Genomic DNA, 14,454 nt, shown 5'->3' with positions numbered 1-14,454 from the left:
AAAGAGGCGTGTGGGTTGGGGCTGAGAGATAACTGGGAGGGGATGGAGTTGCGGGAAGGTGGTTGGAAAAGTGAGAGGTTGGTGAAGGTGAGGCCCAAGGTGATATGTCGGAGGAGGAGTGATGGACTGGTCCAGAGGGCAATGCCGATTTGTACGCTTGAGACTGGGATAATGGCGGGGGACAGGAAATGAGGGAGCTGTTGACGTCCACAATTATCCGTGTTGTTGCAGAAAACCAAGGCCGAATATAAGGTGTTCCTTCTCCAGGCGTCGTATGATAATGGTTTGGCGGTGGAGGAGGTCCAGCAACTACAACACCAGAATTGGTTATAATATTCTCCAGCCACAGGAATAGTCGAGCAGAGAGGCGAGTACATGTCAAGCATGGCAGCTCGTAAAGTTTAGAAATCGATACTTCACTTACCGTGGACGCCAAAAAGAGCGAGGGTGCGATGAAAACTATAACGACTGGATAATGAGAAGACCAAACTCAATGCCATATTCTAGCGTCAAACAATCTGCCCAAATATAATCGGACAAATAGGACACCCTCCACTGTTTTGCCCTGGAATTCGAGCTAAATTCTCAAAATCTGACCCCTCGCTTAAATTTCACAGTTTTTGTCTCTCAGTTTTCAATGCCACCCGATCCCAGCAGCATATTAGTGACGTTACACTATGTGAGACATTATTGGAAGAATCTCCCACAAATATAAGAGTAAAACGTTCCAGCGACTTAAGTGGAATGCTACAAAGTTCATAATTACACCATGTATTCTTGAGATTAGTAAATTAGTTTCAATACCATGCATTGACTAAATTTCACTGGTTCATATTCTCTTTGCTTGTGAAATCTAAGTAGATGAATTTGTCAATGAATACTGCTTATTAAAGTAGTAATCAACAATTTCCAATTCTGATTTAATGGCGTGGTTGTCCCCGAGAAGTGAGAATTTGCAAGTACATTAAAAACGCAGAAGGAATTAACCCTGTGCATGGTAGTCACAAAATTCAAATTGAAAATATAGCCGTAGAAAGTTGAAAGGGAATATCTAATGAGAAATGCTGATTGAAAATATATTACAACATACTATTAAAAGGAATACTGCAATCAATTTAAATGTGATGAAATATAAGATCAGGATGAGAAATCAGAAGGAGTAAAGAGGCTGTCATCAAAGCGTGTTTTTTTCAAAGGTACCAACAGTCTTCCCAGTGGAATCGCTCGAAGTATGTTGGATATTATTATCAAGTGAACCTCAAAGTGATACAAAGACCTACTAATTGTGGGAAAGTTGTTCAGCAGGCTGAGAAGTGTATCGTCTGCTTTTAATGGAAAATAGCTCACCATACTTATAATTGTTTCCTGTGATTTTAAACTTGCCATTTAATTATAAAGTGCATTTAAAAAGAAATTCACAACGGCTTGTTGCTGCATAATTAATGATTTTGCTGGAAATGACAAGGATGCCTATGATGTACTTGCAGAGTATGAATTAAATGAAATATTCCACAAACCTTATAAATTGTACGTTCATGGTAATGAATGTTTACAATCAACGAAACGGAGTTAGAAAAAAATGCAATGGACTGTAACATTAGCAGAAATAAATATCTCATCTTGTAATCATCACTTCTCGCTTGCAAGAAAGTATAATCAGACTTTCCAATTCGATTCATGCACCATGAAATATAGGTGCACAATAGATGTGTCACGGTTGACCCACAGATGCATTAGAGGTTGTAAACGGTATATTTTAATTGAAGAAAAGAATGTACGACTGCTGTGATTGGGAAATGCATATTTTGTGCAAGGCTTTCTTGCTTCTGTATGCTGGCCTTTATTTATGAAACTAGAGTTCTGTTTTTTACGTAGACTTGCACATTTTCCAAACCCTCCAAAAACTCCAGACTTGCTAAATTTCGTTCTTTTGCGAGTGCAAACCTTAAATCTGGAAATTATATACCTTCTCCACAATCTTTGTCCCAAAAGTAACATCCGTGAAATTTCCTATGTCATTTCCTGGTTTATTTGGTAGCATGTAAACAGGTTTCTGAGTCCGAATACAATGTTATTGTTCAGTTCATTTGACGAAATTTCTTCCTTTGACTCATCAATCTACAAATTAATTCACAGGCTAATCTAATTCAGCAATGTCACTGACAATTGGCTGCAGTTAAAGCATTCTAAGTTTTCTGCATTTATCATGTACATTTTTGATTTCTATGATCAATGCTAAAAGAAATCCCAGACACGGGTTTGCGAAAATCAATTTTTTAACTGCCATCTCTGGACATCCTGGTTATGTTAATCAGCACCTATGTTCAATGCGGTATTCGATACTATCAGCAGCATGACCACCAACAGAGACAACAAACAACTGATGCAGTCATCGCTGGATAAAACAGATCCTGACACAATGTATTCAATGATATGAGCTTTCAATCTTCGTCTGAAAACTGAAAGCTGGAATTTCGTGGCAATTTGTCACAATCTAACTCAAAACAAAACGTTGATTATCACGGTGTAAGTTTGGGCATGGGTTTATGCTGCGTTCTGTTTTTTGGGTTGATTCTCACATTTTAAATAATAATCGAATAAACTCCGACGTACAATTTGTTTCCTTAGCACGATTAAGTACTTAATCGCATGCACTTTGCATTGCTTTACACTTTCAAATATCACCTGAAAAATGTTTAAACCATCCAAACATTCTTGTCACTTGCTTCAACTTTACTTCTTGGTGGTGTCATTGTGAATATGTTTTAAGTTAATTAACTGCTTCTGTAAATAACATACAACAAGAAATGTTGTTTATCCAAACCCTTTGCGAAAGTGGAAACCATTCAGATTTGTCCCTGTCAGAAGCCATGCGAAAGTGACCCACCCGATGATGAAGATTTGCGCAGGAGGAAACCGAATACTGCTTTCTCCCATCTCTGTTCTCTCGCACTCCACCTCAATGCAGGAGGTGAATAAAGCCGTAGGGGCGCTTTAGTTCAGCAGAGCTGAGAGGTAATATTATTCCAGTCCTCTCCAAACCAAGTTCCCATTTAAAATCACGTTTAGAATTAGTACAACATTCATATCAGTCCATCTAACTATTGTAGGAATTTACGCCAATCGAAACTGATTTTCAGCAATGCTTGTTTGTAATCCGGGGGGTGGGAAGGTTGGAAACATCGCATCAAACGCTTTCGATCAATCATTCTGTGTGGTACGACACTGATGTCTTCAGGTCTGTCTCATGTATTCTGAAGAAGAGAATCAGTGTTGAAAACATTAACAGAGTTTCTTTCCACAGAATTTGCTAGAACAGCTGTGTTTCATCAGGCGAAGTTGCTTTTTTTATTCGCATATGTCTTCTGCCAAACAGCAAATGCAATCAAAATAATTTCTTTCAATGTAATATGTCACACAATGATACGATACTGACACACTTATGTGTGTGTGTGTGCTTGTCTACTTTATTGTATTTTTAAGCAAGGTATTGTTTTAACAGTAAGTCTTCCACTTTAATTTACGCAAGAGTCTGACTACATCTCGACCAACACGAATTTTTTTTTGTTTCACCGAATCAATGCCATTCAAAGTGGTCCATGCCTCCACCAGATTCCTCACTCATGCTTCTCTGCTGCATTTCCAACAATCACAGATTACCCAGTACAGACCTACTTGTGTCTCATCTAGCCATAGTTAATGCATAGTATTAAATGATGCGGAAAGATCACAAGCTCAGAAAAGTTCCTTATCTGCGAAACATCAGATGTGCATACTCAATCAAATTTGGCAATATCATATCTTGTCATTCCTGCATCGATTCCCATGTCGTGATCCATGCAGAGAGACTTGAATGTCGGAAGCACACTCTATTAATTAATGTGTGGTTTCAACGCTTTTTGGCTGAAGGGAAAGAATTGGAAAGCCGTGCTCACTGCCCACAGATCAGTTGACACGTTTCCTAGATGCATAGTGTCATGTTCGAAACAGAAAAGAAAATGAAGTTGCACTGTCCTAGTGACACTCATCCCACATTCCAAGGCTTGGCCCATGACGTTCTCTGCCATCATAATTCAACTCTCATTGATATTTTTTTTTAACATTGGTGAGATTTAGCACTTTGACTGACCCCTACACTCTCCGGCAGCCACTTCCAGACATCCAAACTATTTGGCTGCGAAACAAAATCCTTGATAGCCCCGAAATACAAAACGTAAGATTATATCCTCTTCGTTATTTTTCCATCAGTTTAATAAACTACTACATAATTCCTCTGCTCCGTTGCCTCTCGTAAACTCATAATACTCACTCTGGAAACACAAAGCCGTTTCAGCTATAAAGAAAACGCTCAGGTCGATCCATACTGTCTTACTGGCTAAATTTATTCTGTCCACCAAACACCTTGGCGAATATGTGGTGCACCCCCGCCGGAGAATTCACAGCATAGTATGGCATGGCTAATGGGACTGCACACTGTAATCATACTCTGGCATACGCGATTATTTGTACAACTCTCATCGAACGCCCCTGCTCTCTGGCTTTTCAGAAACTTCTGAACTTATTAGGCCTACATTCTTGATAGTTCAGGTGAATGAATACCTGGAAATACAAGGCAAATTGTTGCCTTCATTCAACAATCCATCTGTGAAGCTCTTCCTGCAGATTGGACTGTCGTAAATGTCATTTCACTATTTGGCATGAAAAGGAGAGGAAAATAAAGACTGAAGGACAGACCAATTTACATAAACACAGAGAAAACTGTGCGGGTTTACTATGGAAGGTGTGATTTGCAGAACAGTTGGAAAACGCTGTGGGAAATGGATCACATTTTGCAGAATTGGAGAGACTGGATGCAAAGGGAATGCTTTCTATGTTTGTGCTGTCCAGAAACAGTTTTTAATATTATGAAAGATGGGAAAGGATTTGATCACTGAGAAAAAAAAAGGCAAGATATTAAATATATTAAATAACGAAATGGCTTTTTGGAAGTACTTGCATTGATCAACGGTTATTGAAAGGAAGCAGGAATATGATGTTGCCAGAATTCATCACCAATGATCATATTTAATAGTGGAGCAAGTTCAAAATGATTAGGTTCTGGATGTTTCCACCTTGTCTCGATGATTCCGTATTCAATTCGAAGGGGGGGTCACTAATTCATTTCGTGTGCCATACACCGTCAGTCACCACAATTTTAAACATACCCAGGTTGGTGACTTTGGAAAAATTATAGGTCTCAGACTTATCTGGTTCAGCGCTAATAAGTCTGCTATGCTTACATATTTATTCATAAGAGGAAGACTATTACCTAGCCAAGCCTCCATAACCAAAGATATACGAAATGCTCTACAGATGGAATGTTGAACGAAGGCAACAATTTACCAATAAATTGACAGTCCAGGTATCCATTAAGCAGAACTGTCAAGAATGGAGGCTTCATGTGTTTAGCAGTTTATGACAAGCCAACCCCTTCATATTTATAGACAATCCAACAATTCAACTTCATCAAATGCTGTTCCCATATGCCTACCGTTTTTGCTTTTGAACAGCAAAAGCACTTTCTTGTTAACATGGGAACAGTTCGACGAGGGAAAGTTTCAATCATGACAAAGACTAGGCAACAGATTGTACCAGATGATTTTACGATGCATAACTTCTCACACAAGATGTAGGTGCTGCATGCTCATCAATGAGCAGTTCTACTTGGCTGAAATACTTCTGCTGGAGGTGGTGGCTTGATTTTAAAGCGTACTCCGCAGAAATGCGTCAAGAGTGTTAAAGATGACTTTGGGTTTCTCTACTTATCCATGTGGCTGGAAAGAAAGAGAGAGGGAAATGAGCTGTTGATTCTCAGGCAGGGAAAGAATTCTCCCTCTCTGAGTTCCAACGTGTACGAATTATTCCACAACCCCAAACTAAATCAGATGAACGGCCTCGAAAAGTTCCCAGTTCAATATATATCCCCATTATGGAAGTGCTACTTAATTGTAAATGGGTCAAGAAGTTTTTACATGATTCAAGTTTTGTAATAGCTACATGAAAATGCTATTTTCTCTGTGTTTGGGCACCTTTACAAAAAAAAACCTAATCATTCTGACTATCCAGTCTCCTCAAGGTCAGGATGGTTCAATAAGATCACGTTTCATTTTCAGGCCAAGTGAACTAAACTGTGATAAGATAAGCACTTCATCACAGGAATGAGTGCATATAATTTACTCTGTGCAGCTTCTAAAGCCATTATTTCTTTGTGTTTCACTTAAGTAGATGAAACTGCACACAGTCCATCTGATGTAGTCTCACAAGTACCCTCTACAATGCTGTAGAACATTTCTGTGTTTATAGAACTTCGAAAAATACAACACAGTAGAGTACATTCGAACCTCGATTTTGTGCCGATAATTTATCCTACTCAAAGATCAAGCTAACTTCCATAACTTTCATTGTACTATTGTCCCTGTGCCTATCCAAAATTCGCTTACGTTTCCCAAAAGTTTCTGATTCTAGTTCCACAACTCGCAGTGCATTCCACGCAATCACTATTCTCTGTGCAAATAACCACCTCTGACACCTTCCCTAAGTCTTCCACCAAACAACTTGAAATTATATCCCCTCATGATAGCCATTTCCACCATAGGAAAAACCACTCGGTCTATCCACTCTATCTGTGCCGCTCATCATCTTATACATCTCCAACAAGTCACCACTCACCCTTCTTCACTCCAATAAGAAAACACCCTAGCTCCCTCAACTTTTCTTCACAAGACATGCCCTCCAGTCTAGACTACTTCCCAGTAATCTCTTCTCAACCATCTCTAATCCTTCCAATAATGAGGCAAACAGAACTCAACACAACATTCCAAACTTGATGTAACCACGGCTCTGTGCAGCTGCAACATCAAAGCGCAGCTCTAAAATCAATTCCCCTGTTAATTCAAACCAATGCAACATATACCTTCTTAACAACCATGTCAACTCAGCTGGCAACTTTGAGAGAACTATGGACATGCATTCCAAGATCTCTCTTATCCTCCACACTGCCAAGAATACTGCCTTTACCTCTGTAATAATAAATCAAATTCGCCCTTGCAAAATTAAGTACTGCACACCTTTCCACATTGAAATACATCTGCCGCTTCTTAGCCCAGATCTACATCCTGCCAATGTTCCGATTGGAGAATGCTATTGGAACAGCCATGTTCCTTTACTCCACCCTTTTCTTTTCTTTTTCTGTCAATACCCTGTTCAGATTCTCACTCCCATCTCGTCAATGGCATTCTGCTTTGTAAACAAATACAATTAAATTACAATCGATCACTTTTTCTTCTGATGCACATACAGTTATAAAGACATTCAGCTCAAAAAAAGGTACTTCAGCTCCCTGCGTCAAAGGATTGACTGGAATTCAAAAGATACGCTTTTCTGTTTCTCTGTCGATTTTGCTTTACTTTCCGCAAAAAAACCCTATGTTTTCTGAGCAATAGCATATTTTTCTAGATGTTGTTCTCTGAAAATTCCTAAATCAATTTCATGATGGTCCATAATGACCAAGGATAGCATAATTATGGAATTTCGCTCTGCTACTTCCAGAAATGCTTCCTTCAGTGACCGCAGTGCATTCTATTCAAACTGGGTAAATATTGTATTGACTGTAATCGAATAGGTGTTAGACTGAGAGGGGTTAACTGGAGCTGCTTACTTAATGAATTTAATTAATCTCATGTTCTAACCGTGCCACTGGAGAGTTTCTCTCTTGTATTAATAAGGGAGTCATTTCAATGTTTTATTCCATACTGATAGCGGGGCCATTACTTTCGACACTCGCAGGGACCAACATCTCCAGAGGAAAGGAGAGCAGACATCGGAAACTGAGAAAAATGGACTTGAAAGAAATAACAAATGGCCGGAGTTTTTCCTTGGGTCTTCACTGGCTTTCACAAGACAGGCTCCGGTTAGAATTGCGGATACGAGCTGCACTTTGGGTGATTCAAGCTGGATACTATCCCGCCCTCGCTATTGTTGGTGTTCCTGGTAAGTCTATCTGAACATTAACACTATAAACTATATTTATTATGAATAGCATTCTAGTTAGTTAAATTAGGAAAGGATTGAAACAACTGCTGCAATTTCCATCAGTAAACTCTATGTTTTCGTCAACTATCTTTAAAACCAATATCTAAGGATGAAACAAACTGATAAACAAACCCCAGGCGTGACCTTTATTTTTGTCTCAAACTACGAGCACTATCAACTCCACAAAACCCCTTGTCTTCACGTCAGTCTGACTGTCGATACTGAATCTATACGCTTCTTAAATTCAAATTTCCGTATTCCAATTCTCTTCCCCGTACAATTCTAAACTGTAACTAATTCAATCAGAAATGTTTCCTGCTCTGCGGTCGACACAAGCTGATATCCTGGGATGACATGAGATTGCCATAGTGTTGCTGTACTTGAAACCCAGATCCCCAGGCTCATGCAGTGGGGGCATGAGTGGAATTCCACCCCATTCCTTTGCAGCTGTCGTAATTTGCATCAAATACATGTTTACCAATACCACGGGTGTATTTTCGTGATTTTGTTTTCCTCATCCTACTACGGTTATGTTCGTTTGGTGCAGGATATTTCTTTCCTTGCTAAGTCTGTTCTGCGCGCGACTCCACAACAATAGGAACGTTAATAGTTATGAACTGTGCTCGAGAATGGCCGAGCAAGACACGCAATTCAGGGAAAATCAGGATAGATCCCTAGATCTGTTTTTACGTGCAATACACATATAACAAAAGATTGCTTCAACAAAAATGAGTCCCTTTCCTCTGTTATCACAATTTTGTCCTGAAAATCCTTTTCCATTTGCATATATACCTCATTCGCTTCTTACAGTGCATTCCAATCTCTCTGTTTCTCCAACTCAGTTTGGCGTTTACCATTGGTAGTGATTCTGATCTTCAGACAATGGTATGAATTACACTATCAGCTATTTCTCCGGGGAGACGAAGCATCCATCTTGCAGTTTGCTGAGATTATTTGGACATCTGACAGTATTATGTTAGAATAGTGAATAACCAGAATACCTAAAAGACTGGAAAGGAGAGTGTTCTGATCAACACCGAGGAGGAAACCTTTGCATTTGTGGAACGTGATGGGGACTCGATTTGGAAAGTTGATGCAGGTGCTGTGAAATTTTGCTCACAGTTGTACTTGAGGTTCGGTGAGGATCTGCAGTTTCACTGACAAACTGAGGAAAGACCACAGGTAGGAGAAGGTCTGTGAAGAGGAAAGAAGATGAGTTTGGGGATGTCAGGGAGCTGAGGCGGGTTGCACTTATCTCACAAACCTTGAGTTTTCGAGGAAGACTTTCCCAACAAATTAGTAAACCAAGAACACAGGGAGAGGCACGCATGGTTCAAATGTGAAGCCGTGTCAAAATGTTGTGCCTCACATTTAACAAATTTTGCGTGTCACACCAGGATGAGAACTATGCTCACATTGGCCATGAAGGTCATAGTTTTGTTCAACGTATATAACCAAGAACTTTCACGGCAGGCTTTGTTTACATTTCCATTAAATGCCATGATGCTGTTAACCTCTAAATTCATTAGGTGGTAGAGGTCATCACTTCCGGGCGAGGGACCCACATTGTTTTTATTTTCATGTGCGTTTGACAGAACGTCTTTCAAAATGCAATTGAACTGAATACCTTGCATTGAGTTGCATACGTCCATGAGATGTTGGTGTTATTGTCTGGGCCAGATTTATTGTCAATTCCAAGTCGACTGGATGAGATGTTAGTCGGTTTCTGAATGATCTGCTGCAGTCCCGTTGGTTTTGTGGAACCTGAATATCGTTCAGCGGGAGACCCAGGATTTTGATCCTGCAAACCTGAAGGAGGGTGATATAATTTCAAGTCAGGATGGCAAGTGGTTTGGAGGGGATCTTGCACGTGACGGTGTTCCCAAGTATTTGCTGTACTTATACTTCTGGGTAGACGTGTTTGTAGATTGAGAAGGTGCTGTGTAAAGAACCTCAGTGAACCATACCGATTCCATAACAAGTAATTATGCGGAATAGCATGAATGCAACATTGATGAAAAGGAGGTCGTCCAGATAGCACTTCGTCAGGAACATGCACAGAGACTGGGAGCTGAAGTGGTCCATTTGGGCCTTCCAGTTCTACCATTCCACAAGATCATGACTGATCCAATTCTGATTTGTAATCAGCATCTCCTATACCCTCAAATATGGGTGACCTTCTTGTTAACCAGAATATATAACCCTTAACCTTATTTGGTCACGAATACTTCACCTCCATCATCTGTGCTGTTTTTAACATGGTAACTATGGGTCAGGTAAGTGAACCACAATATGGGCAAATGGATAAAGGCGGGTTAACGTAAAATTGTCCATTAGCACAAAATTTAAAATGTTGTAATTATCAAAATGACGAGAAATGACAGATTATGAGTTGCAGAGGGATCTAGGAGTCCTCATATGTGGAATGCAGAATAATTGAATCAAGAGTAGTGGGGAACGGTCACAGAACTGAACGGTTGCGCCTGCCACATTGTGCGTTCAAACTCTTGTTAAGTGAACAAACTGTGAGTTGACAGGTAATAGTAATGACTGATAATACTTATTTGTTTAACACAAATAATATTATTATAATAAAATACATTCCAAACTAACAAATTATGCTATAAATCTGATCAACTACCTTGTGCTTTATCTTAACTCTGGATGCTCCAATACCTTCGATCGTGGCCTTGACCCACGTGCAGATGATTGCCGAGTCTTCTTCCCGTAGTCCCAGGGTTGCCTTTTCTTCACGGTTGTTGATCGGGAGTTGCCGCTCCTGTGGGTGGGGCTGCAGTGATTCTTGTCCAAAGAAGTCTTTGAGCCCTTTTGGGAGGGTTGTCCCGATCATCCAATCCATTGATCAGAGCTTGATTACTTTGATTAAATGGACCCAAACAGGAGTTGACAGGAGATAGCAGGATGGTCCTTGTGCACACAGGTTAGGAAGCACTCTCCAAAACGCGTGTGAGTTGCCCCTGTTTCCGGTAAGCAACTCCATATTGTGAGTGATCTGGGCATGTCATTCAGTTTAATTCCGTCGATTGAAATTCAAGTGAAATTGTATGATCTGCAGCTGTTTCGTCAACTACATGCTGTCTGTCGCCGCAGGTTGTGTGGTTTCTGCAGCTTGTTTATTAGCACGGTCACTTTGGTCAAAACTCGGCTCAGTTTCCCAGCATGCCTCACTTTTTGTCGAATCCATCAGTTGAAATGCCGTACGCCCACAGAATTTCGAAGCAGGGGTAATGTTTCAGTGGTGCCAAGCACTTGGTGCAGATTACTTCAGTCAGTTAGAGGCGGTTTTAAAAGCATAATAATGGCAATAGCATGGGAAATCCTCGCTGTGGCTGTGTGAGTTTACAGTTTAATAGATTAAAGTTTATCTGCACAAAAGATTTGAGAATAGGCAGCGAGGCATTTCGGGAGCATTTTTATTTCTATTAGGACCTGCAACTAGTTCGGTGAAACAGGGATCAGTTCTGGAGACATAATTAATTCCAACACAATGACTTGAGTGATAAAAGTGAAATCAAAAACTCCATATATTTAAGTGACAGACACAGAATTGGGAAGGGAAATGGGGAGGATTATGCAAGGAAATTATAATGGGATGCAATAGATTAAGTGATTGTGCACAAACCTGGCAACTGACACAGAAAAATAGAAAGTTTGTGATGATGAACTGACTTCAATAAAAACGGAGCAACTGATTACGATTTACTTAAGAAAGATTCGAGAAAGCCACAGCAAAGTAGAACTTCAGTTTCTGTATAGACCAACAGAAAACTTCACAGGTTACAGGGAATGCAATTTACTGATGGCAATTATTTCAAACACGCTGATGTCGACGTATGAATCTAAACACATATAATTTTCCATGCAGACCGCGCCTGCAATAATATGAAAGGTTCTACACCCCTGTTCTCAGGATAAGACAGATGCAATGGAAGCAGGTGAGAGAGGTTTCACAAAACTTATACCGAGAATTGAAGTGTTTTATTATGAAGTGAGGTTGAGTTGTTTACGTATGCACTCACTGCAGTCTGGAAAAATGAGAAGAAAGAGTTATGAAAAAATGTTTAACTTTCTTATTGGGCTTGACGGGTTCATTGCCAAAAAAAAAAACGTTATTTCTGTTTGCAGGAGAGTCAGAACCAGAGGGCAGAGCTCAGTCTAAGGGATCTTTTTTTTTATAATAGGGATGTGGAGGAATTCTTCTCTCAGAGGATAATGTGTTACTGAACTGTATAAATTCTATCAGTTAGTATATTGAGGGCCATTGCAGGGCAAGTTTTTCATCTGTATGGAATCGATGGCTATGGGAATACAGCAAGCATATGGATTTGAGGATTACCAAATCAGCTACTAAGGCACTGAATGGCAGATCAGACCTGATCAGCTGAATGTGCTGCTTTGGTTTAAAATTTGAGAAACATTCTGTGGGATCCTGACAGAGTAACATTGCATAGAATATTTTATTTTATGTGTGAATCCAGACCTACGGTTCACGAGTTTATATCAGGCTCACTCTAAACAGCGATTTGCTACCCTTTCTGCAGTTGATGAGACTTTGCCATTCTCTGCCTGAAAATGTGGAGGATGCAAAGTCCTACATTTTTTTTTCAACTCAATGGCAAATAGGTTACAGGCCAGCAAGAATGGAAAGATTATCAAGAATAGGCAGGAATTCAACATTACAATGAGATCAGCTATGATCCTATTAAAACAGGGTAATCTCCGAGAGGCTGAAAAGCATACTGTTGGATGGTACGCTGATTTTTGTTATATTCTGAAATGAAGTGTTCATAAATTATATCAAATACATCTCTGTCCTTAAAATATAAGCGATAGTTTTAAAACAATGTGAGTGGACCCACCAACAAGCTTCAGCATAATTTTCAGACATGCATTGTGAGTAGTAACTCAGACATTCACTCCTCAATCCTCAGGAGAATGCTGGAAATAAGGTCAGATTGCCAACTTTCCTCATGAGACGTGTTCATCCGAGACACCAACTGGGTAAACGTCCTCTGGGCTACCTCCGAGTTATTTACAAAACAATTGTACTGAACAAATCTGCACATAGGATTCATGATGTAATTTCATGAATATCTTGTAAAACTGTAGTGTAGCATCTTTACCCTAATGTTCAATTCCCCACACACAGATACAATGAGGTTTTAGCTGTGATCTGTGCATTGCTCAGGATGCGCCATGTTGAATGATTAATCTGATGGAATTTATGATATTGTTCAAATTGTGAATGATAGAATAAATGGTATGTCCTCATCATATAAATTCATTTCTACTGCACTCTCAGGCTCCATAGAAGTTTTCTGCACTAATCAGTACAGAGTACGCTATTAAAACATAGGCGTCATAAGTGTGACGCTGGAAAAGCACAGCAGGTCAGGCAGCATGCGCAGAGCAGGAGAATCAATGTGTCGGCAGAATTATTCCGCTCTGAATCACACAAGCCTTTGTCACGTGTGAGCCAGTTAATGTAAAACCTCAGCAATCTATCTTTCATTGAAAAGCGTTTCTGAACAATTTTCAATTTCATCACCAATATTTCCATCTATTTATACTTCTTTTCACTCCTCCATCTTTGCCTGTGCCTCAGCTCTTTCTTGCTGAAATCTTCATCCAAGTCATTAATAGCTCCAGAGTTAGGTTTTCCAATAACTGCTTCATACTTCCATAAACTTCAAATGATACACAATGCTGCTGTCCGTCCGTCAACTCAGTCTGAGTTCCATTCACCCGCGGTTGCGGTTCTCACTGACCTACACTGTCCCATTCACACATCACCTGTTTACTCAGTAATCTACACTGGCCGTACAACAATCAACCCTAAAATAACTGACCTACACTGTCCATTCACCTATCACTACTCACTGGTTCACACACTGTCTGGTTCACCCATAATCCTGTAATCGTTACCTATACTGACTTCTGGTGTGCTAAAACCCCATTTTCTTGATTTCAATCATATGGGTCCCTCTATGGCATTACTTATCCAATTAGTCTGCCACCCAAATTGTTTTTCGTATGTTCCTCAGACCTTTTCCCTGCCAGCGGTGTCCAAATCTCTGTTAAAAGCAATTGTATTTGCCTCTGATTCTCTCATTGACCATGATTTTAACTGACTGTAGTGTTGGTGATTCCAAAATGTTTTTATTTGTATTGTCTTTCAGTTCCGAGTGTCTCATACTTGGTGCCCCATGTTGGACAGGGCATTTGAGCAACTTTGACCCGCGTGTATATAAGTTGTTTCGTGCCTATCCATTGAAAGACTGTATTCGGCACTGTCAGTTGATCAACTGTTTACCTACATGAGGAAGCCCAATCTCCAGGCGTCAAATCAGCAATTTTGTATTA

This window comes from Chiloscyllium punctatum, chromosome 35 (genome assembly GCF_047496795.1).
Source record: "Chiloscyllium punctatum isolate Juve2018m chromosome 35, sChiPun1.3, whole genome shotgun sequence".
Taxonomy (NCBI): Eukaryota; Metazoa; Chordata; class Chondrichthyes; order Orectolobiformes; family Hemiscylliidae; genus Chiloscyllium; species Chiloscyllium punctatum.
Note: the sequence above shows the minus strand (reverse complement) of the source record.